The sequence below is a fragment of the Puma concolor genome, chromosome E3 (genome assembly GCF_028749965.1).
Source record: "Puma concolor isolate L17-30 chromosome E3, mPumCon1.1.hap2, whole genome shotgun sequence".
Taxonomy (NCBI): domain Eukaryota; kingdom Metazoa; phylum Chordata; class Mammalia; order Carnivora; family Felidae; genus Puma; species Puma concolor.
Genome location: NC_141682.1, coordinates 35471758 through 35493727, shown reverse-complemented (window position 1 = coordinate 35493727; position 21970 = coordinate 35471758). Strand labels below are relative to the sequence as shown.

General features: G+C 50.1%; 1 protein-coding gene across 1 annotated transcript in view; it reads left to right on the top strand.

The window, feature by feature from the left end:
- The first annotated feature begins 7571 nt into the window (after positions 1–7571).
- Positions 7572–21970, top strand: part of ABAT (4-aminobutyrate aminotransferase) — an 88465-nt gene continuing 74066 nt past the window's right edge. Inside the window, exon 1 of the mRNA XM_025916770.2 lies at positions 7572–7699. The gene's annotated coding sequence lies outside the window, so the exon portion shown is untranslated. The remainder of the gene's footprint in view (positions 7700–21970) is intronic.

The window sequence follows — 21970 nt, the reverse complement described above, 5'->3', positions numbered from 1 at the left end:
CTACGTACTGGATGATTCCAGAAAAGGCAGAGCTACAGAGACAGTAAAAAGATCAGTGGTTTCAGGGTGTTAAGGGGAGAGAGGGCGAGCCGGCAGAGCACAGGGGATTTGGGGGCAGTGAAACAAGTCCGTATGACACTGTAATGATGGACACGTGTCACTATACATCTGTCCAAACCTGCGAGTGTGGAGCACCAGAAGTGAACTCCCGTGGACAGTACAGACGTTGGGTGTTGATGTGTCCGTGCAGGTTCGTCAGTTGTAACAAACATCCCCTCTGGTGGGGATGTTGATGGGGAGGCTGTGCATGTGTGGGGGCAGGGGATGGGTGCATGGGAAATCTTTCTATCTTTTCCTCAATTTTGCTGTGAACCTGTTCTGAAGTCATTTTAAAGGGGAAAAAAAGTAAGAAACAGACCCTAGCCGTGGTTAACCGGCAACGTTGGTGATGGGGGCGGTGGGAGCAGCCCCCTGCCGATGACCTGGCCCAGCATTCTCTACTTCTTTGCGTGCTCGCCTGCCTCCTAACCGTCACTGCCTGAGACTCACCCCAAGGGCTCTCCACAGCCACCTCAGCCTGCCCAACCCAAAAGGGGCGAGCCAGAAGCGCTGGGGAGTTGACACCCTGGGCGGGCAGTCTTCGACCAGTGACTCGTAGTCGTTGGTGCGTGAATGCCCCGGGCCCTAGCCCTTTAGTGGGGTAACTCTGAAGTGAATGTCCTACCCAGCCAGCCCCCAGCACTCCCCAGTGGAATGCCACCCCAGCTGTCCCTGCGATCGCATCATTACCTGCTCTTCCTTTCCTGTTTGACTAGCCCACCCCTACTGGCATCGCCTGGGTCACTTCTGTCCTTGTGTCAGGATCTGTTTCTGGAGGGACCCAAACTATGGGAGTGATGATTCTGATAACGTTCATGACAATAGCTAATCTTTGTGGAGGACTCACTGCGAGCCTCCCGCTCTGCTGCATGCTGCAGGGACCTTTCTCCTGTTTCACACGCATGAGAGCCCGGGCCGGCCAGCAATACAGCCTCATCTTATGGGATTCTTCATTGTCACAACTGCGATATCCAGAGTTTGGGGAAATAACGGCCCTACGGCTCTGTCTCCTGATTTTCGTCTTTGGTTGTCTGTAGGGAGGAGAGGGAAGGATGGGGAGGTGTAAGGACTTTGGATCTGCTGGCCCTGGAGAAAGAGTTTGATCTCAGTTTGGTGAGGTTTCAGCAGGGAGTTGATGGACAGCTCCTGGGGGCCAAGAGCTCCCCCAGGGAGGGGTGAGAGGAGTCAGCACCTTCCCTCAGCATCCTGCTTGACACTGTCCTTTGCATGCAGTGGAACAGATCAGTATTAATAGAGCACCTGCTGTGTGCCAAGTAGTGTCCTCAGAGATCTCAGAAATGCCATAGATGTCAGACATGCTAACCAAGTCCTCAAAGATCTCAGATGAGACATAATGCTTAGTTATTTTCTCCAGCACTAGAGATGAGTAGGGTAGCCTCATTCCTCTGTCTGGTGCCCTGCAATGCCCTCCCATGTACAAGCAAGAAGAATTGGGGTGAGTGTGAGTGCACCTCCAGCCACAGGAGGAGGGGACCTAGAATGCACTGAGCACCTTGCATAGTGTTGAAACTACATACATGTTTTCCAACACGGGGTTTCTCAACCTTAGCACCAGTGATGTTTTGAGCAGGAGAACTGTTTGTGGTTGGGGGCTGCCTCCGGGAAGCCCTCCAGGGAATGGGAGTGGCACTGGGGGACAACACCATTCCCCTGTCACTTCAGCGTGTCCTGAGCTAGAAGGAGAATCTCACCACTGTGTTTCTTGGGAACTGGCAGCTCTGAAGGGCCCAGTCATTGTAATGACAGTAGAATAAAGCTGTGACACATCTGTGATGTGTCAGATGCAGCAGCTGGGTGTGGCACACCCACCTTACGGGGTCGGGGTTGGGGTCTGGCCGGTAAAGGAAAGCCAGAGGCAGCCCCTGGGTCTTTGAGGAGACAGGTGCATGGGAATGAGTGCAGGGAAATCCCACCCAGGCCCCCTCTTAGCATTCAGGCCTCTGCACACATGTCACATCCTTCCAGGTGACCCCACCCCCCCACCCTGGCCATCATGGCTGATGTCCTTGCTCTGAGGGACTTGGTGTCTCTCAAACCACTTATTGTTAAAAATTTGTTTCCTTAGTTCATGTTTGCCTCTTTTATGCTCTGTCTCCCAGCACCAGAATGGAAGCTCCGTGGAGATGGGACCTCAAACCCCCAATGCCTAGAACAGCTCAGGGCCTGGCACAGAGTAGATGCTAAATGCGTGTTTGTTGACTGACTAAATGAAAGAACAGATAAATTACTAAAGGAGGGAATGAGTGAGCTCTGGGCCAGCCTCGCACAATTGGGTGAGTTGCTTGGTGAAGCCGGTAATAACAACAGCTTCCGGTGTGTGGGTATCCACCAGGGACCAGGAATGAACACCTATCATTTACCCCAAAGGGTGACCTACTGTGCTACGTACCTTTTTCTTCTTGCGGCAAAATACACATAACACATTTACCATTTTAGAGTGAATAGTTCAGTGGCATGCAACACATTTACAATGCTGTGCAACCATCACCCCCATCTAGTTCCAGAACATTGTCAGTATCCCAAATAGAAACCCCATACCTATTAAGCGGTTACTCCCCACTTTTTCCACCCCCAGCCGCTGGAAACCACTCATCTGCTTTCTGTCTCTGTGGCTTTCCCTATTCTGGATACTTCTTATAAATGGACCCATACAGTGCGTGGTCTTTTGTTTACAGGATTCACCCACATTGTGTCTGTCATATGCCAGTATTTCATTCCTTTGTACGACTCAGTAATACTCCACTGTATGGACATACCACAATTTGGCCATCCATTCATCAGTTGATGGACATTTGGTTTGCTTCCACATTTTGGCCACTGTAAGCAGTGTTGCTATGAACATTCATTTACAAGCTTTTGTTTGAAAACCTGTCTTCAATTTTTTTTTGATATCGACCTGGCATTGCAATTGCTGGGTCACATGGTGGCTATGTTTGACTTACTGGGAGCTGACGGACTGTTTTTCACAGTGGCTGCACCATTTTACATTCCTACCGGCAGTGTGTGAGAGTTCCAGTGTCTCCACACCCTTGCCAACACTTGTCATTTTCCGTTTTATTATTACGGCCATCTTAGGGACCGCGCGGTGGTGCCTCAGTGTGGTTTTGATCAGCTTTTCCCTAATGACTGATGATGATAAGCATCTTTTCATGTGCTTATCAGCCATCTGTATGTCTTCTTTGCAGAAATGTCTATTCAAGTCCTTTGCCCATTTTTTGAATCAGGTTGTTTGCCTTTTGGTTGTTGGGTTGTAGGAACTCTTTATATATTCTGGATCCTAGACTCTTTTCTGATATATTATTTGCAAATGTTTTCTCTCTCTCTGTGAACTGTCTTCTCACTCTCTCGATCATGTCCTTTGATGCACAAAAGCCTTTGAGTTTGATGAATCCTAATTTATCTATTTTTTTCTTTTCTTTTTTCCTTATGCCTTTGGTGTCATATTTAAGAAGCCATTGCCAAGGGCGCCTGGATGGCTCAGTCGGTTGGGCATCCGACTTCGGCTCAGGTCATGATCTCGCGGTCCGTGAGTTCGAGCCCCGTGTCGGGCTCCGTGCTGACAGCTCGGAGCCCGGAGCCTGTTTCGGATTCTGTGTCTCCCTCTCTCTCTGACCCTCCCCCGTTCATGCTGTCTCTCCCTGTCTCAAAAATAAATAAACGTTAAAAAAAAATTGAAAAAAAAAAAAATAAGAAGCCATTGCCAAACCCTAAGTCATGAAGATTTACCTCTGTGTTTTATTCTAAGAGTTTTGTGGTTTTAGGGCTTATATTTAGTTCTTTGATCTATCGTGAGTTAATTTTTGTGTACGGTGTGCGATAAGGGTCCAACTGTCATCTTTCACATGTGGATGTTGTGGTAGTTGCTTTAATTGTTCAGTTCACAAATGGGAACACAGAGCCTGAGAAGGGGTAAATGACTTCTCCCAACATCACACGACCATTGGGAGGTAGAAATGGAATTTCCCACTAAGTCCCGGGTTGGTGCCCTTTTCCTCACACCCAATGCCCTCTGTGATATCCCTATACTATTTTGTGAGCAGGGACCGTGGAAAGCACAGATCTGAGAAATAAGGCAGATATTCTAATCTGGCTCTAGGAAGGTTCATCCTTGTCTCTGGACCTCATTTTCCCCCTCTGTACAATGGGTGGCTGATCTCTAAGGGCCTTTCCTGCTCAGACTGCTGGTGCCTTGAGAGCTTCGTGCCCCATTGCCCTCATTTCCCTCCTCAGAGATGCTTTTCTGAGGAGCTCATCCTGGGCCTCAGCCAGCCTCTGGAAAACATTCTCAACAACCCCTGGAAGACGCCCGCAGCATGGGGCTGTGGAAAATGCAAGGGAAGCTGATGTGAGAAGGGCCTTCACGTGCTGACAGTTTCCTTCACAAGTTTCACAATGAAGCTACTTGAGAATCAGCTTGCAAAGCACCTGGCCATAAATATCCCTCTCACAGCCCTCCTCAACCAGAAGCAGCTCAGCTCCTCCTGAACACTCGGTACCAAGGCCTAACCCACAGTGGATGCTGTGAATGTTTGTTTCCTGCAATCATCTTAGACCCGGGTTTGGCAAACTTTTTCTAAAAAAGGGCCAGGCGGTAAATATTTTTGGCTTTGCAAGCTGTGCGGTCTCTGTCAGAGCTACTCAGCTCTGCCATAGCACAAAGGCACCCATAGGTGATGCATAGGTGAGGGGGGTATCGCTGTGTTCCAATAAAACTTTATTTATGCACAGTGAGATTTCAATTTCATGTCATTTGCATGTGAAAGAAAATATCATTTTTCTTTTGATTGCTTCCACTGTTTAAAATATAAAACCCGGGACGCCTGGGTGGCTCAGTCGGTTAAGCATCTGACTCTTGTTTTCAGCTCAGGTCATGATCTCACAGTCATGGGATCGAGCCCCACGTTGGGCTCTGCATTGAGTGTGGAGCCTGCTTGAAATCCATTCTCGCTGTCTCTGCCCTCCCTGGCTCACGCATGTACTGTCTCTCGCTCTCTCTCAAAATAAATAAACATTTAAAAAATATATAAATAAAATAAAACATAAAACCAATTTTATATCATAGCCTGCAGGTCATACAAAACAGATGGTGGGCTAGGCTACATTGGGCTTAAACCTTTGCTTTTTTGATTTTCATTTTAAATATTTTTTTCTTAGTGTAGGAGTAATAGATATTTGTTATAAAACAATTATAAGTTAGCAACATGCAAATAAAGTAAAATTAGAATCTTCCATAATTTCAACATATAGCTATAACTATTTATGCTAATGGGCATTTATTTTTCTACCTCTCTATCTATCTATATTGATGCTCTCCAATGTGATAGCCAGTAGCCGCATAGGACTATTTGACCTGAAACAAAAATTAGATAAAATTTCAATTTCAGTTTCTCTGTCAACCAGCACACGTGAATTCTTCAATACCTATGTCTGGCTAGTGGCTACCATATTGGACAGCACAGATACAGAACATTTCCACCCAAAGCAGAAAGTTCTGTTAGATAGCACTGATCTCTCCACATCTATCTCTATAGTTTTAACAAATACAGGACAATACTTCTTTGGTGAATATCTTTGTTGACTTAATATTTTGAGAGGACATTTTCATGCCATTCAAATACTCAGTACTTATGTTTTATTGGAGGTATTCTGTTCATGAAACAGATAGAGTGTCCCTTTAGAGTCTCTATGGTTGTACATTTGTTTCCAGTTTTTTGCCACAATAAACAAAATGATAGTAAACCACTTTATCACTAAGCCTTTGTACCATTCACTGTTTAAGATAAATTCATGGAGGCTTAATTTCTTGGTCAAAGAGTAAGCCCATTTGAAAAATGTTTTTAATAGGAATACCCAGTTTCTCCCCAGGAAGGCTTTGATCATTTATAGTCCCATCAGCAATTCATGAAATTGTCTACTTCTTTGAAACCCCCACAAATAATAGTAGTTATAATGATGAAAGTTAGGCCATTTTGGTAGATGGAATTTTTCTGTCTCTTTATCTTGCCTTTCTTTGACAAACTTTATTTCCTCCCATGTTTATTAACCATTTTATTTCTTTGGGTGAGTTACGGGCAATAAAGAGGATTATCTGCATGGCTTAAGTTTTAAGGAAAAATTGCTAGATTTATAACCCTCACAAAGTTCTGCAAGCAAGGTGGCAGGATTAACATACCAAAGAGATTGGCAAAGCTCTCTCAATTTCAGCAAAACCTTGGATCAATTTTCTGTCTGTTCCTTTGAATGATTCTTATTTATTGTTTCTTTTTGGTCCCTATGGTCATAGACCATACTAGAGGGCAGGTAGGGTTTTTTGGTTGTTTTTTATTTACTTAGTTATTTGTTTTATATTTATCTTAGTTCCTTAATTTCTAGGAACACAGTCTTCCTTGCCTAACCAGAGACAGGGCAGCTTGGATTGCGGGAAAGCAGAAAGGTGGGACCTCAGGTTTCCGCAAGATATCTGCAGACTAGGGAAATAATTAGTGATCAGGATGAGTAGGGAAAACCAAGCCGTATTCTTTCTTGGCCTTTTAGGGTCTGGAATTTCCATTCATTCAATCATTGTGAGCACCTGGTGATCTCATGTTGTTCTGATGGGCAGTTTCTGTGTCTTTGACTCTACCACTGAATGAATGAATGCATTCTCTCTCCAAATACCTTTAGAAAGCTCCTGGGCTATTACTCATTCACACATTAGTATTACCTAGCTTTGATAGGGCATTTTAATTTTTTATAAGAGCACCTTCACCACCTCAACAGTCTCATTTGCAGCCATGAAGGAGGTACTACCACTACTGTCTTCATTTACTCTTGAGGAAATTGAGGATCGGATCGGTGGAGTGGCCCGACCTAGATCATGCAGACAGAACCATGGACTTCTAGTCCAGTGCTCTTAGCGTTGCCTCCAGCATGCACAAGCCATCTGTCTTGCAGAGCTGGTGGGCCAGGAGGTGTTAAGTGAGGTGCTAAGTGAGGTGTTAAGGGGCAGCTCCGAGGGCTGATGGAGAGGGCCCTGAGCGCCCGCACTAGGAGGCGGAGAGGAGCAGGGCATCTTACGGATTCTGACTCTGGATCTAGGGTTCCAGAGCCAGAACGCGGGGACAGCTACACTCACCCGCAGACCCCAGGACCCAGGAAAGGGGACAGGAGGTAATTAAGGTCTAGGTTAAATCAACCTATGGAGCCGTCCTCCACCCTGCATTCGCTAGGCTCCCCTCCGGCCTGGTGGGGTTCCTCAGCCTCCTCCTCCACAGCCCCAACCCTCGCTCCCCGGCCCTCGAGGTCCCTCCTCCAGGCCCCCGGCTCCCCCGCCCCCGGAGGCCGGACTCTGCCCCCGCCCTGCCTTCCCCCTCCCCCCCGGGGGCGGTGGCCCGTGGCGGGCGCGCTCATTGGCTGCGGCGCGAACGAGGGCCGGGGCCGGCAGCGCTGATTGGCCAGCGCGGCTCGGCGGAGCCAGGAAACCCCGCGAGTCGCTGGGGGAAGTGGGGCAGAGACCGGACGCACCCGGAGCTCAGAGCGCAGGAGCCTCAAGTCGGCGCCCGGCACACCGGAGTCCGCAGACCGGAGCCCGGGCCTGGAGGTAAGGGCCAGGCGCCGGGTAGCGTGGGGCGGGCCCGTCCACCGAGATGGCCTTGCCCCCAGGGAGCAAAAACGGGGCGTCTTCTCCCAGAAACGGGGCCCTCATCCTCTCGAGACGCGAGTCCCCTCCCCGTAAAAGGAGAGGGTCTTTCACCTCCCAGAGAGGAAAATAGCTTCCAATTCCCAAAAGAAAAGGGCTCTTCCTCCGGGCCCCAGGCTCCAGAGGTAGGATTCCCCTGCTCGGTTTACCCCTTGCAATGGAATATGCACCCCCCCCCAAAGTGGGGTACAGCCTCCACGCGTATCTAGGGCCCCTCTCATCTCTTCGGAGATGGATGCACCTTCCGCCTCCCTCGGAAACTAAGTTTGGATCTCTTGTTCCACCCTCGCTTCTGAATGGTGGGGGTCTTCTCAGCACGTAGATAACAGGACCCTCCCTCCGTGGAAAACGAAAGCCCCCCCAGATGTCCTGGGAAATAAGCCCCTCCTTAAGACCAGGAAATACGAGGGCAGAGACTCAGTATGTCTCACATGAAGCCCCTCACACCCAACAGGGACCACCCTGTGTACCCCACTTCCCAAACTGGACTCTGAGATTTGCCTTCCGATGTGGAGGATTCCCTCCCCCTCCCCCACCCCGCCCATGACCCCCTTCCCACCCATGATGGAGACATGGTTGCCTCAGACACCACCACAGTAAAAGCATTTCGGGGAGGTACCCTCTTCCTCCAACAGATGCAAGGTGAGGGCCTTTCATACTCAGAAACAGGACAAGGAGCTGGCCACCCATCTGGACCAAGTCGCCCACCTGACTCCACCTCCCTCTAACCCTTCCAAGCACTCCCCACTCATGAACACCCTCCACCCACTCTCCCTGCCCCTCCGGAACCCAGTCCTTCCCCGACTGTACCCCCACACCTCACTGCTCCACCTGTTTCCATCCCACCTCCCCTCTCCCCCCCACCCCCTGGGCCACAGATAGGACCAGAGGATGTTGAGTAAGAATGAAGCCCTTAAAGTCAGGATCCTGAGCCTAGGGGCCATTCTAGTACCCTCTGAACTCTGACAGCAGAGATGGCCCCTAAAGGCAACAGGACCACCGCTAGTGTTCAGGATACTCTCCCCTGAGGCAGTCCAGGCTCCCTGGAGAGGGGAGTGTCAGATGCAAAGAGGGGGGCCCAGCTTGCTCCCTGGGGCTCCCCTTTCCTCCAGCTCCAGTGGGCACTGCTCAGTGGAACTCCCTGGGCACTCGGCCAAAGGAGGCAGATGCTGCAGGAACCATCCGGAGACCATGTTGCCATTGTTGGGCCAAGTGTCAGGGTGTTGGTGACTTGAGGGGGGCCGGAACCAGCTCTTATCTGACAGGCCAGGGTGGAGGACAGGAAGGAGAAAGGTGAGGAGCTTTGCCTTACTCTTTACACCTGCACGCAGGATATGGGGTATGGAGAAATGTGTGTCCGGGAGGCCCAAAGAGGTCAGCCCCGGGGGGGAGGCAAGTCTGGAGTGCCAAAGCCCCAAAGGGCTTCTTGGTTAAAGATCTGCTCCCTCATTTGACAGTTGAGCAAACAGAGGCACAAAGAGGGGAAGACACTTGCTCAAGGTCATCCGGCCAGTGGGTGGCAAATCTGGTCATAGTCTTAACAGGGATCGTGGGGTGCTGGGGTCCAGGACACAGGCTCCAGGCCTCACGTTTACAACTGGGCCTGCTGGCACTGGCCCCTCGGCTTGTCAGAGGAGGCACAGGGGCTCTGAGAATGTCACGGAGGTGGGAAGGAGCAGAGCTGGAACTCAGCCACCTGGTAGAATCTCTTCCTGGGGGTCTGCACTTCACCACTCACGTCATGTGATCATGGCACTGAGCCCACCCTACAGCAGTCTCCTGTCCCCGCTCAGAGCATGGCTGTGTTTCCTGAGCCACCGGATGGGGCAGAAGCTGGAACGGGCAGCAGCAGCCTCTCCAGAACCACCCAGTGGGGCAACAGCGACTGGGTCCCTGCACATGGGAGGGTCTTGGGGTGGGGGCTTCTCCCTCCCCTCCCCCCACCCCCGCCACCTCCAGCTAAAGGGTTGGCTGTCATGCTCCAGTTTAGAGCAGGGAGCCAGGTCCAAGGTGCCAAGGCGAAAGTTCAGAGCATCAGGGGAACTGGCCTGCACAGGGGGCAAGAGATCTGTCTCTGGACCCCTCTTATCTGGGTCTGGAACCCAAATCTGCTCCTTCGTGTATGATCTTGAGGAGATTATTAATCTTATATCCACATAAAATGAGCTAATCCTTGTCATGTGCGTAGCTGCTACCGCAAATGGGTGGGAGCAATGATTGTGATTTCAAGTGCAAAGTCATAAAACCTTTGTGTTTTAGGACCGCGGACCATAAAGTCAGGGGGAGCCAAGAGTTGACTCCTGCCTCCTGCTGGCGGGGGAACCTTGGGCAAAGTCACTCCCTTTCTGAGCCTCAGTTTCCTTACTTCTGAATGAGGTTGTTGGCTGGTAGGCCTCAGAGGAGAGAGAGCTGTAGACCAGGCCTTCTCATCCTCAGCAGTGCTGACACTGGGGGCGGAATAATTGTCAGTGTCAGGGGCTGTCCTGTGCACCGAGGATGTTTAGCATCATTCTTGCCCTTCTAGCTACTAGGTGCCAGTAGAAACCTCTCTAGTTAGGCCACCTAAACTGTCTCCAGCCATCGCCAGCTGTCCCCTGGGGGGCAGAATCACGCCCACCCCTCCCACTACCGCATGTGTCTTGCATACCCTTGATGCTTGACTTAAAACACATTCCTTCTCCTTGCTCGGTCGGGCTCCCTGCTCTGCTTTCTGCACGATGGAGGGGGGTGGTGTCCAGCCACTGAGCCTCCCCGTGTTAATGAGAATCTCAGTCCTTCGTATTGAATAATACTTTGCTGGGGCGCCTGGGTGGCTCAGTCGGTTGAGTGTCCAGCTTGAGTTCAGGTCATGATCTCATGGTTCACGAGTTCGAGCCCTGAAGCCTGCTTTAGATTCTGTGTCTCCCTCTCCCTCTGCCTCTTTCCCACTCACACTCTGTCTCTCTCTCTCAAAAATAAATAAACATTAAAAAAAATTTTTTTAAAGCCCTTTGCTACCTCCAGAGTACCTCCTGTGCATTGCTCTGGGCCTCCCATCTTACAGATGAGCAAAACCAAGCCTCACCGAGGTTACATGGCTTGTCTAAGGGCATTACTCCCTTCCCTGCTAGAGGTCAAAGAAATGTTGATTCCAGCAAGAGTTTCAGAAATAACCTGGTTCTGGAGCCTTCTTTGGAAGGTCATCTGGCCATCTCTTCCAGAACTCAAACTGCATGCCCTTTGGCCCAGCTCTCCTTCTTCTAGAAATGTTCACTCGTGCACACAGGTAGATGGACACAAGAGTAAAAATGAGCAAAGCACAGCACACAGAGGTTGACAGACTTGCTCTAGGTCACTCAGCCAGGAAATACGGGCTTGGGACTCAGGCCCAGTCCTGAAGCCTAGGCTGGGGCCCTTTGCCTCGACCCCGCCACTGGAGAAGCCTAGCCCCCGGCCCCAGCGTCAGGCACATTTCTGCCTGGACCCGTCCCTTTCTCTGGGGAAAGCATTCACACCAGCAGTTCCAGCTGCTGAAACTCAGAGTTCTGGAGCCTCAGAGTTCTGGAGCCAAGAAGCTGAGGCCTCCCCACCCCAGGCCCCAGGCCCCAGGCCCCAGGCCCCAGGCCGAATCTCTGCCTGGGCCTTGAGGGAGCTCCTTCTAAAACTCCCAGTGGGCCCGGGGGGTTGGACGAGTACAGCTGGACTGGGCTTCTACCAGCACGATGGCCTCACTCCGTGACCACTAGACCCCCTCAGCATTTCATTTCCCCATCTTTGGCCTTTTCTGCTTCTAAGAATACGTATGTACAAGTTTTGGTTTCAGTTCTTTGGGCTCATCAGCCTGCACGTGAACTCCTCGGTCATGTGATCAGCCACGTGGTAATTCCTCTTTTGACCTTTTGAGGAACTTCCAAGAGACGCCATTTTCCATTCACGCCAGTAGGTGTGCAAGGGGCCCCGTACTTCCACATCCTTACCAACGCTGGTTGTGTTCCCATTATATTCGTTATTATTATTATCGTTATTGTTGTTATTATCACTGTTACCGCCGTTCTAGCATATGTGAAGCAATACCTCATGGTGGTTTTGATTTGCATTTCTCTAGTGACTCATGAGCTGCTTGTTGGCTGTTTGTAGATTTTCTATGGAGAAATGTCTATTCAAGCCCCTTGCTCATTTTTGAATCAGGTTGTCTTTTTGTTGTTGAGTTTTCAGAGCTCTTTATAGACATGAGTGTATTTTTGTGTTGCGCGTTTTCCCTTGCATGGAAACATCTGCTCAGCTCCTGTGGGTCGGGCACTGTCTTGTGACCTTGGGATACCCAGGGGACTACAGTACAGTTACTGCCCACAAGGGGCTCACGGTCTAGAGAAAAGCTTCTCAACCTCAACACTATTAACTGTGCTGTTGGGGGGCTGTTCTGTGCATGGCAGGATGCTTGGCATCACCCCTGGCCCCTACCCCACCAGATGCCAGTAGTGCCTCCGCCCCTGTGTGACAACCAAAAATGTGTCCAGATTTTGCCAAATGTCCTATGGGGGCAAACTTGTTCTCCCTGGTTGAGAATCACTGGTTTAGAGGCTAAGAGAGATCTGCGTATCTGTAATTTCAGTCATATCTCTTGTGCCTAAGAGGGTTCATGGTGGGCGTTTCAGGACATACTTGCTGGATGTTGGATGGGTGAGTGGATGGGTTGATAGGTGCATGGATGCATGGACCCGACACTTTTCGGTTGGATAAATCGATGGAGGAGTGTACGAATGGATGGATGAATAAATGAATGCAATTTACAAAGCCCAGACACGTGCCCGAAATTCTCCTGTGGGCAAACAAAACCTGTTCTTCAAACTGGAATATTCTACCCCTTTCTCTCTGCGTAGCACGGTAGTTATCGCACTTGAGCATAAGAAGCCCCTGGAGAGTTTGTTAACACACAGATTGGTGGGTCCCACCACCAGACTTGATGATTCAGTAGAATCGCGGGCCTGGCAGAATGCTCTGAGCCTAGTTTCCATGTTCTTTGACATCCCTGCACCAGACTCCCCAACCTTGCCAATCTGTCTGTCCTCAGAGGTCTATAGGCTTAACTCCCAACATCTCCCATTTAGGTGCTCACATTTACTGCCTTGAACTATTGTCAGCAGGCTGGAAGTCTGTCCCTTGGCCACACTGAGAATTTCTTCAAAGCTGCGACCCATTGTGTCCTAGCACCTTGCTGCTGAAAGCAAGGTACAGAGCCCAGCAGCATCACGACATCTGGGTGCTCAGTAGGATGCAGACCCTTGGGGCTCCTGGGTGGTTCAGTCAGTTAAGCACCCAGCTTCCACTCAGGTCATGATCTCACGGTTCCTGAGTTTGAGCCCCATGTTGGGCTCTGTGCTGACAGCTCAGAGCCTGGAGCCTTCTTCAGATTCTCTGTCTCCCTCTCTCTCTGCCCCTTCCCTGCTCACGCTCTGTCTCTCTCAAAAATAAATAAACATGAAAGGAAGGAAGGAAGGAAGGAAGGAAGGAAGGAAGGAAGGAAGGAAGGAAGAAAGAAAGAAAGAAAGAAAGAAAGAAAGAAAGAAAGAAAGAAAGAAAGAAAGAAAGAAAGAAAGAAAGAAAGAAAGAAGATGCAGACTCTTGGGCCCCTCACAGGCCTACAGAATGCAAATCTACATTTTAACATTATCCCAGGTTGGCAGTCGGTGGGGGTTGGGGGAGGCGGGACTCATGGTCACATTCGAGTTTGGGAAGCTTGTGCTAGGACTTCTCTATCGCCCTCACAACTCAGAAGCTAAGCCCGGCGTAGCTTTGCTGATGAGTTACTCCGGCAGCATCTGTTCCAAGGTAATTGGTATCTGGGCCGGAACATCATTCAGGCATTATTGGTCGGTCCTATCTTTGCCTTACCCACTTTATCGCCTGGAATGTCTGAACTGATGGCTTCGTGCAGGGGAAGACAGAGGCCCAGAGGGGCGGTACCTTACTCAGGGTCGTGACTACGGTGAAGCAGAATGGAAACTGGGGAGGAGCACCCGGAGAGGCTTTGTGTCAACGGTGGTGAGACACGGAATCACGGGGTAGGAGGGCACTGGCCTGAAGCTGCTGGCTTTGCTGTTCCAAAGTGGAGAAGTGGGAGATTGCTGAAAAAGTAGGCCAAGAACCAGAATGTAAGTGTATTCTTTCATTTATCCAACAAGTATTAATTGGGTGCTTAGCAGATGCCAGACCCCGGCATCGTGTATATGGTATTGGCAAAGAGAACAAGGTGTCACCCTCAGTGGCTTCTGTCTAGGTGGGCAGTCTGACGTTCATTCATTCATTAACGTGTCCATTTATTGTACAACTCTCACGTGTCCTGTGCATTACTAGGCGTGTGTGTGCGTGTGACGAGGGAGAGATGGAGACCCAGCTGCTCACACTGGAGGATCCTCTAGGCTGGTTGTGGGGAGACAGACCCAGAACGATTGCCATTCAGCGAGATGTGTCCCCGGGGAAGGCTGGGGGCACATAGAGGCTGGAACTCAGAGAAACCCTGGGGATGCTGGGGAAGAAATTTCAGGAAGAATGGGCAGGCAAGGTGTTCTTGACAGAGATAACGTGAACAGAAGCTCAGAGACTTTGTGGGAAACTGTTGAAATCTTCAGGGGGAAAAAAAAGGGGGGGGTAAACCATGAGTCCCGTGCAGATGCAAAAAGGAATACTTGTTCAAGATTGTTTTAAGCTCGTTCAGTGAGGGAACTGGCAGATGTTAGAACTGGCCCAAAGGCAAAGTCGACTAAAGCACAACTATGTATGTGGAGGAAAGGAATATTGAAATGAACTGCAAATGGAGGGGGGAAATGATTGGACAAGACAGAATTTGCTTGTGTATCCATTTCCTGCAACTTACAAAGCTTTGGGGAAAATAGCTCAAAGAGAGTGAACAAGGCTAGAAATCAGATAACCTGAAAGTTTGTCCTGTACACAGATAATGCCTAATACTCCATTGAGGCACAGTTTTTTCCCCTGTAAAACCTGTGTTCAGAGGATGGGGGGAGGTCTTTGGTAGAGCACAGCATGGGTGAGTGAGGAGAGGAGAAGCTGTTGGAGGGCCAGAGAGATCATGGACATCCAGGTGACCCATGATAATAAGTGGACCTGACCAGAGACCAGTAGGGAACCACGGAAGGATGTTAAGCAAGGATGTGACCTGATTTGATTAGCACTGGAGAAAGATCCTTCCGGAAGCTGGGTGGAGAGCAGTCCCCAACTATAGGTGGCTTTTAACAGAGAAACCTGTTAAAAGATGAGATGATGGGGACATCGCCTAGGATAAGGCTTGGCAAATTTCTTTTGTAAAGGGGCAGATAGTCAATACTTGAGCCTTTGCACCCATATAGTTACAGTCCAGCAGCCATAGACAGTGTAGCGAATGGGGAGTCTATGTTCTAATAAAACAAAAGTGGGCCGGTGGGCCTGGGCCAGTTGTCCAAGAGTGGTAGTTGAGTGGCTAGAGCTGTCCATGGTTTTGACAAGCCTCCTGCGCCTAGATGTTTAGAACCCATTGGCAGCTCTCCTGGGGGAACCCAGGGACACCTTCTCCCATTTGCCTTTAAGCACGAGCTCCCTGAGGGAACCAGACAACCCCTGGGCCAGATCGCTGGCCTTCAAGCAAAAGCTTTTAGGACCTCAAAGCTCCTCTGGGGCAAGGTTGACCCAACAGCCTCTTACAAGCAGCCAAAAGAGCAAGCCACCGTGGCAGGGCCGTTCCTGGGTGGGAACAGAGCCTGCCTCCTGTCTCCTTGGCCAGAGCTGTAAATAGCTCTCTGCTGGCTTTGCAGGCTGAGCGCCCTTCTGGGGACAGGCTGGAAATGAGCACACGAAGGAGCACTTGTGCAAATTACTGCCTGCATGCGGGTTTGCGCGCCTGGCGTCCTTCCCCAGGCCTAAGTGCACAGTCCTCCCCGGGGCTGAGGGCAGGGCTCACAGAAGAGTCCACACACAAGGACATGGGCCTCCTGACCCGGGGACGGGGTCCAGGAGGGATTCAGAGCTGGGCTGTCAGAGTCATGAGAAGCCAGAGGGACAAGAGGAAACATTCGGAGGACCCTGGAACAGAGTTTCAGCTTAGTCTCTGCCCACCTAATGACAGCCCGTCACCCATAAATAGCAGGCAGCTCGTATTTGCTGAGAATGCAGTGGCTGCTAGGGTTATTCTAAGGGTTTTCTGTGTAGTTGCTCATGTCATTGCGTGCAACAACCCTGGAGGAAAGGCCGGTCAGATTGCTGAGGTGGGCAATGCAGGCCCAGAGAAGATGGCAGGCTCAACCTGGCCCTCAGAGTAACAGCAGCGTGTGTGCGGAGAAACCCAGGCTTACAGACTCCGAGGCCCCAAGCCCTGACTCTGAGCCATGTGGATGCCACTGGATGTGCCCTCCCGATCCCAAGCCCCACCCCATCCTCGCCCTCCCCTCCCCTCCCCTCGGAGGGGTCCCCTCCCCACGCTCTCTGACCTCTGCTACTTATCAGTTGAGGGTAATCATAATGTCTTATCACTTGGGGCGCCTGGGTGGCTCAGTCAGTTACGTGTCTGACTTCAGTCCAGGTCATCATCTTGCAGTTTGTGAGTTCAAGCCCTGCATCAGGCTCTGTGCTGACGGCTCAGAGCCTGGAGCCTGCTTCAGATTCTGTGTCTCCCTCTCCCTCTGCCCCTCCCTGACTTGTGTGCGCCCTCTCTCTCTCTCTCTCTCTCTCAAAAATAAACAAACCTTAAATTTTTTTAAAAAAACAATGTCTTATCCCTTGACCGGCAGTTTGGGGGGGACCAGCTGCTGTCTGGCAAATGAGAAAGCAGAATTGAAAAGTCAGAAACGCTGAATAAGACCTATGGTGGGCAGAGAAAGTCCAAAGCACTTCCTTCAGCAGCCACCGCCCACAGACAACTCGGACTGTTTGTGGTGACTGATCCCTTTCGGCCACGTGCACCCCCTCGCTGGCCTGCTGTAAGAGCGTGGGTTGAGGTCGGTTTCTTGGTTGCTCCTATGGGGTCCAGGGAAAAGTCACACACTCAGAAAGCAGCTGTGTCGTGCCAGCTTGCTCTGGGTGCTGGAGATTGTGACGTCTGGACCTCAGTTTCCTCATCTGTAAAATGGCAGCAACAATACGTCTTGGGGCAACATGTTGCTGGTTATTGGGGGGATGATAAGGGCGAACGTGGTTGAGTGCTCTCTACCTGCCAGACACCAGGCTCCGTTTGGATAATCTCCCTTAACGCTCTCAGTAACCCAGGTGGTAAGGTTGTCTTGTGTGCATGAAGGCAGAATCAGAGAGTTTTAAAATCTCTTTACCAAGGTCAGAGGTAGGAAGAGCCAGAAACTGGACTTGATCCCGAGACCTGCCTGGCTCCAAAACCCATCTTCAAACATGTTTCACTAGAGACCTCCAAGGTTCAGAGAACCAAAATCCCGCATCCCTCTGTTCCCATGCCTTCCTCTGCCCAGTCCGTATGTGCTTGTTCTGTTTTTCTTTTTAACTTCATTTATTTATTTATTTTGAGAGAGAGAGAGAGCGTGCACACGCATGCACATTTGAGTGGGGCAGAGAGAGAGGGAGAGAGAATCCCAAGCAGGCTCCTCACTGTCAGTGCAGAGCCTGACACAGGGCTTGAATCCACGAACCATGAGATCATGACCTGAGCCGAAGTCAGATGCTTAACTGGCTAAGCTACCCAGACACCCCTGTATGTGCTTATTCTGTTTTTAAGTGATAATTAATTTATTTTCCGAATCAGCAAAGTAGCATGTGGTAAAATACTCAAGCGATACACCTCGGTTTACAGAGAAAAGTAAATTTCCCTCATCCACATCTCTTGGGCCCCTTCCTCTCCCTGGAGGCAGCTCCATACTTTACACAGGGTCACCGTTTTGTGCTTTGTTCTTTATCCTTAATACATCATAGTCATTTCACACATGTGCGAATATTTCCATGGGATAAATTCCTAGGAGTGGAATTGCTACATCAAAAGGGGTGTGTGTGTGTGTGTGTGTGTGTGTGTGTGTTGTTGTTGTTGTTGTTGTTGTTGTTGTTGTTGTTGTTTTCCCAAATACTTTGAAAAGTATTTTGTGTACAGAAGCCAACCCTGAACAAAAAAGAACAGCTCAGTCTTTTTTCACGAAATTGGCAGTCATATGACCAAGAACCAGGTCAGCAAGAAACAGCAGGTTCTTCGTGCCTTTCTCAATCGTGATCCTACCCCTGCGGTGCCCCTTCCGGTCCCTCCCACCCTTCCTTGCTCTTCCGTAGTTGCACTTGTCCCACCTGAGGATGCGTCCTTTGTGGCAGATTAGTTTTGTCTGGTTTTTTCCATCGTGCTCCGTTGTGTCTAGCTTCTTTTGCAGGCCATGACATCCGCAATCTATCCATGCTGCACCTTGTAGCATCGTCCATTTGTTTCCTTTCTTGGCCAGTAGTCCAGGGTGTACATAGTGGTTTTTAAATTTTCCCTACTTACTGAGGCACCTGGGTGGCTCAGTCGGTTAAGCATCCAACTTGGGCTCTGGTCATGATCTCGCAGTTCATGAGTTCAAGCCCCACATCAGGCTCTGTGCTGACATCTCAGAGCTTGGAGCCTGCTTCCGATTCTGTGTCTCTCTGTTTTTGCCTCTCTGTCACTTGCACTTTGTCTCTCTCTCTCTCTCTCTCTCTCTCCCCCAAAAATAAATGAATGTTAATTTTTTTTAATTTCCCTGCTTACTAACTGAATTTTATCATCTCTTTTATGTGTTTCTTGGTCATTTGGATTTGCTCTTTTCTAAAGTTAGCCTGTTCATATCTCTTGTCCATTTTTCTTTTGAGTTGTCATTTTTTTTTTATTGCTTTGTAGGAGTTTTTGTCATGCTTGGTAAAATTGTCCCTTTGGCAGTTATAGGTTTTGCAGATATCTCCTACCCTGTGGTGTGATTTTCATTTTCAGTGGTGACTTTTGGCAATAGGAATTTTTAATTTTTATGTAGCTCACATTCCTTTATGGTTAATGCTTTTTGTGTCCTATTTGAGAAACTCGAGGTCATCCATGGTTACTCCCCTCTTATCTCCGAAAAGCTTTCCGATCTATGTCTCCTACCACCCGGGGTTGATTTTTATATATTGCGTGAGGGAGGATCACAACACATTTTTCTTCCCATGGGGATAATGTAACCAGCCCAATATCACTGCCACTTTGTCAGAAACCAAGTGTTCCATATTAGCATAGGTCTGTTCTTGTATTCTCTGTTCTGTTGCATTGGTATGTTTGTCTTTACCCCACGTTGTCTTAACTACAGTAGCTTTAGAATATGATAGAATGTGCCAGATCGCCCCCCGAAGAGACTTACCAGTCAACACTTCCAACAATTTATCAAAAATGTATGGAGAGCCCAGTGTGGTGCCAGACAGTGTGATGTTAGGGCTACTGTTGTTGCTTTTTTTTAATGTTTAATTTTGAGAGGGAGAGAGAGAGAGAACAAGCCAGAGAGGAGCAGAGAGAAGTGGAGACAGAGGATCTGAAGCAGATTCTGTGATCACGGCGGTGAGCCTGATGTGGGGCTCGAACTCACAAACCGTGAGATCATAACTTGAGCCGAAGTTGGATGCTCAACCGACTGAACCACCCATGTGCCCCAAGGGATATGGTTTTAAGTACAGCTTAAAGAGTGTTGCGGTCTTGTAAGCAGTCAGACATGAGCCAAATAATTGTACAACCAGAGGTGCCATGTAAATGTGGGGGTGCCACAAAAGGGAGAGGGAGGCCTGTGGGTCCAAGAGTGTGTGAAGAGGGGGATTTGATCTGGTGAGACAGAGTCAGGGAAGGCTTCCTGGAGGAGGTGCATCATGAGTGGAATAGGAATTAAGGAATCAGAAGCAAAGGAAAAGCATTTGGGGGTAGTGGGAACAGCATCTGCAAAGGCTCTGAGGCAGAAGCCTGCATAGGACAGACACGGGATCCAGTTGGCAGGACTCAGAGGGAGGGGAAGGTGATATGCATGGAGGTTAGAACAGTGAGCAGGGCCAGGCCTCCAGGCCTTTGAACTGTGTTCAAGGGCTGGGTTTTATGCACCAAGAACAATTACCCTGAGCAAATAACAAGAGTCTCCTTGAATCTTCCAGATTAAGAGCAGTTCCAGGAGCCCTTTCAGCACCCCTGGGGTGGCTTCTTTACAGGAGGAAGTAGTGCAGCAACCTCCAGAGCGACAGCTCGGTTCCCTCTAGCCCCTGGCACCGAGCGTCTCGGTTTTGCCAGCCATGCAAGCCCAGCCCTCCCACGCGGTCTGCCTGGGTTCCGCCAGCACGGTGTCAGGTCTGGAGCCCTTCTGCCCCCAGCCTAGCAGCCGCGTCCTGCCTGCTGGGCCCTTCTGGGTGCGCCTGGTGCCGTGGGCTGGAATTCTTCCCTCTCTTGCTCTTCATCATCATCTCTGCTCATCACCCTGGCGGGCGCTGTTATCCTCACTCCACAGATGAGAAAACGGAAACCAGAGAGCTTAAGTCACTTGCCTAAGACCACACAGCATCCAAGGGACAAACATGACTGTTTCCAGCTCTCTGTCAATTTAATTTCTCTTTTTTTGAATGTTTGTTTATTTTTGAGAGAGAGAGAGAGAGCGCACAAGCAGGGAGGGACAGAGAGAATGGGACAGAGAATCTGAAGCAGGCTCTATGCTGACAGCAGCGAGCCCCATATGGGGCTCAAACTCGTGAACTTCAAGATCATGACCTGAGTCGAAGTCAGATGCTCAACTAACCGAGCAACCCAGATGCCCCCAAATTTAGCTTCTTAAACCCGAGTGGTACTTTATGTTTCTTTTCAGAATAAGGAGTGGGTCAGACTGATGAGGAAACTCACCTGAGTAAGTGCCACACTGTTCTAGGTCAGGCTCCTTGCCTGGGCTGCACTGATGGGTTCCTAGGCCTAAGGCCCCTGGTCCTGCTCTTGAGACCGATGTTTTAATTTGGTCACCAGTGTAGGGTTCTGGTTCTTTCTGCACTAAGTCGAGTAATTGAGAGGCTTTTAATCACGAGATATGTCTGCTGGGTTTTTGCAGAATCGGGAGGTGTGGAGGAGATCTGAATACACCAGCACTCAAAATCTCATTAAACGGGCCCGTCCCTGTTTTGGGACGGCAGATCCAGACAGAGCCGACAAGATTGATGTTGTTTTCATGAATCCAGGCATCTGTTGTGTTCCTTGTGTGTTTCCAAGGCAGGAATTTGTTGGCAAGAGAATAAGGAAGCCGGGAGCTTCGGGAAGGTGTCAGAGCCCAGAGAAGATGGTGTAGATTGCGGATACGGATTGGCTTTCCCCTGTGCGGTGGGATGTGTCAGGGGCGATACAGACTGCCCTGAGTCCCTGCCTCTGGCCGACCGTGCTGCCTGCATTCGGCACACTCCGCTTACGGAGCATCTGCTCTGTGCTGGGCAGGCAGTGTGCTGCAAGCACCCTCTCGGGAGCCCCCGGACGACCCTGGGACGTGATTTCAGACTATTTTGCGGAGAAAGAGCCATTACAAAACTTGCACCAGCTCCCCAGAAACCAAGTGTGGGAACTGGGGCTGGAATGGCTTCAGCAGAAGCGCTTTGTTGGTTGGCTCACGCCCACGTGGTATTGCATCGCCTTGGCGGGGGTGACCTGCCTTTTTCCCTTAGGGGGAGGGGACTTCAGGGTGCCTGTGGGGCTCAGCCAGCTGAGCGTCCCACTCCTGATCTCAGCTCAGGTCTTGATCTCAAGGCTCATGAATTGGAGCCCCATGTCAGCGAGGAGCCTGCTTGGGATTTTGTCTCTGCCCTTCCCCTGCTTGCGTGCTCACTTGCTCTCTAAATAAATAAATAAATAAATAAATAAATAAATAAATAAATAAGAGGGTATCTCCACCGGGGCAACTGTACCCCGTCCCTCCCCCCATGCCAGAGGACATTTGGCAAGGTCTGGAGACACGTTGGCTTGTCACAGCTGGGGCGGGGGACGGAAACATTGGCACCCAGAGAGTAGAAGTCAGGATGTTGCTAACCGTCCTGCAGTGGACAGGACAGCCCCCACCGCACGCAGCAAACAATGATCTGGCCCACAAAATCGAGGCTGCTGAGGTTGAGAGACCCTGCTTAAGGGGCACGCCTTTTCCATACCTTTTCTAGAGTTATCTGAGGGCGTTTCTGTTGGGGAGCTCATCTCTCCCTAGCACCTTGTCCCCGGCGATTGCT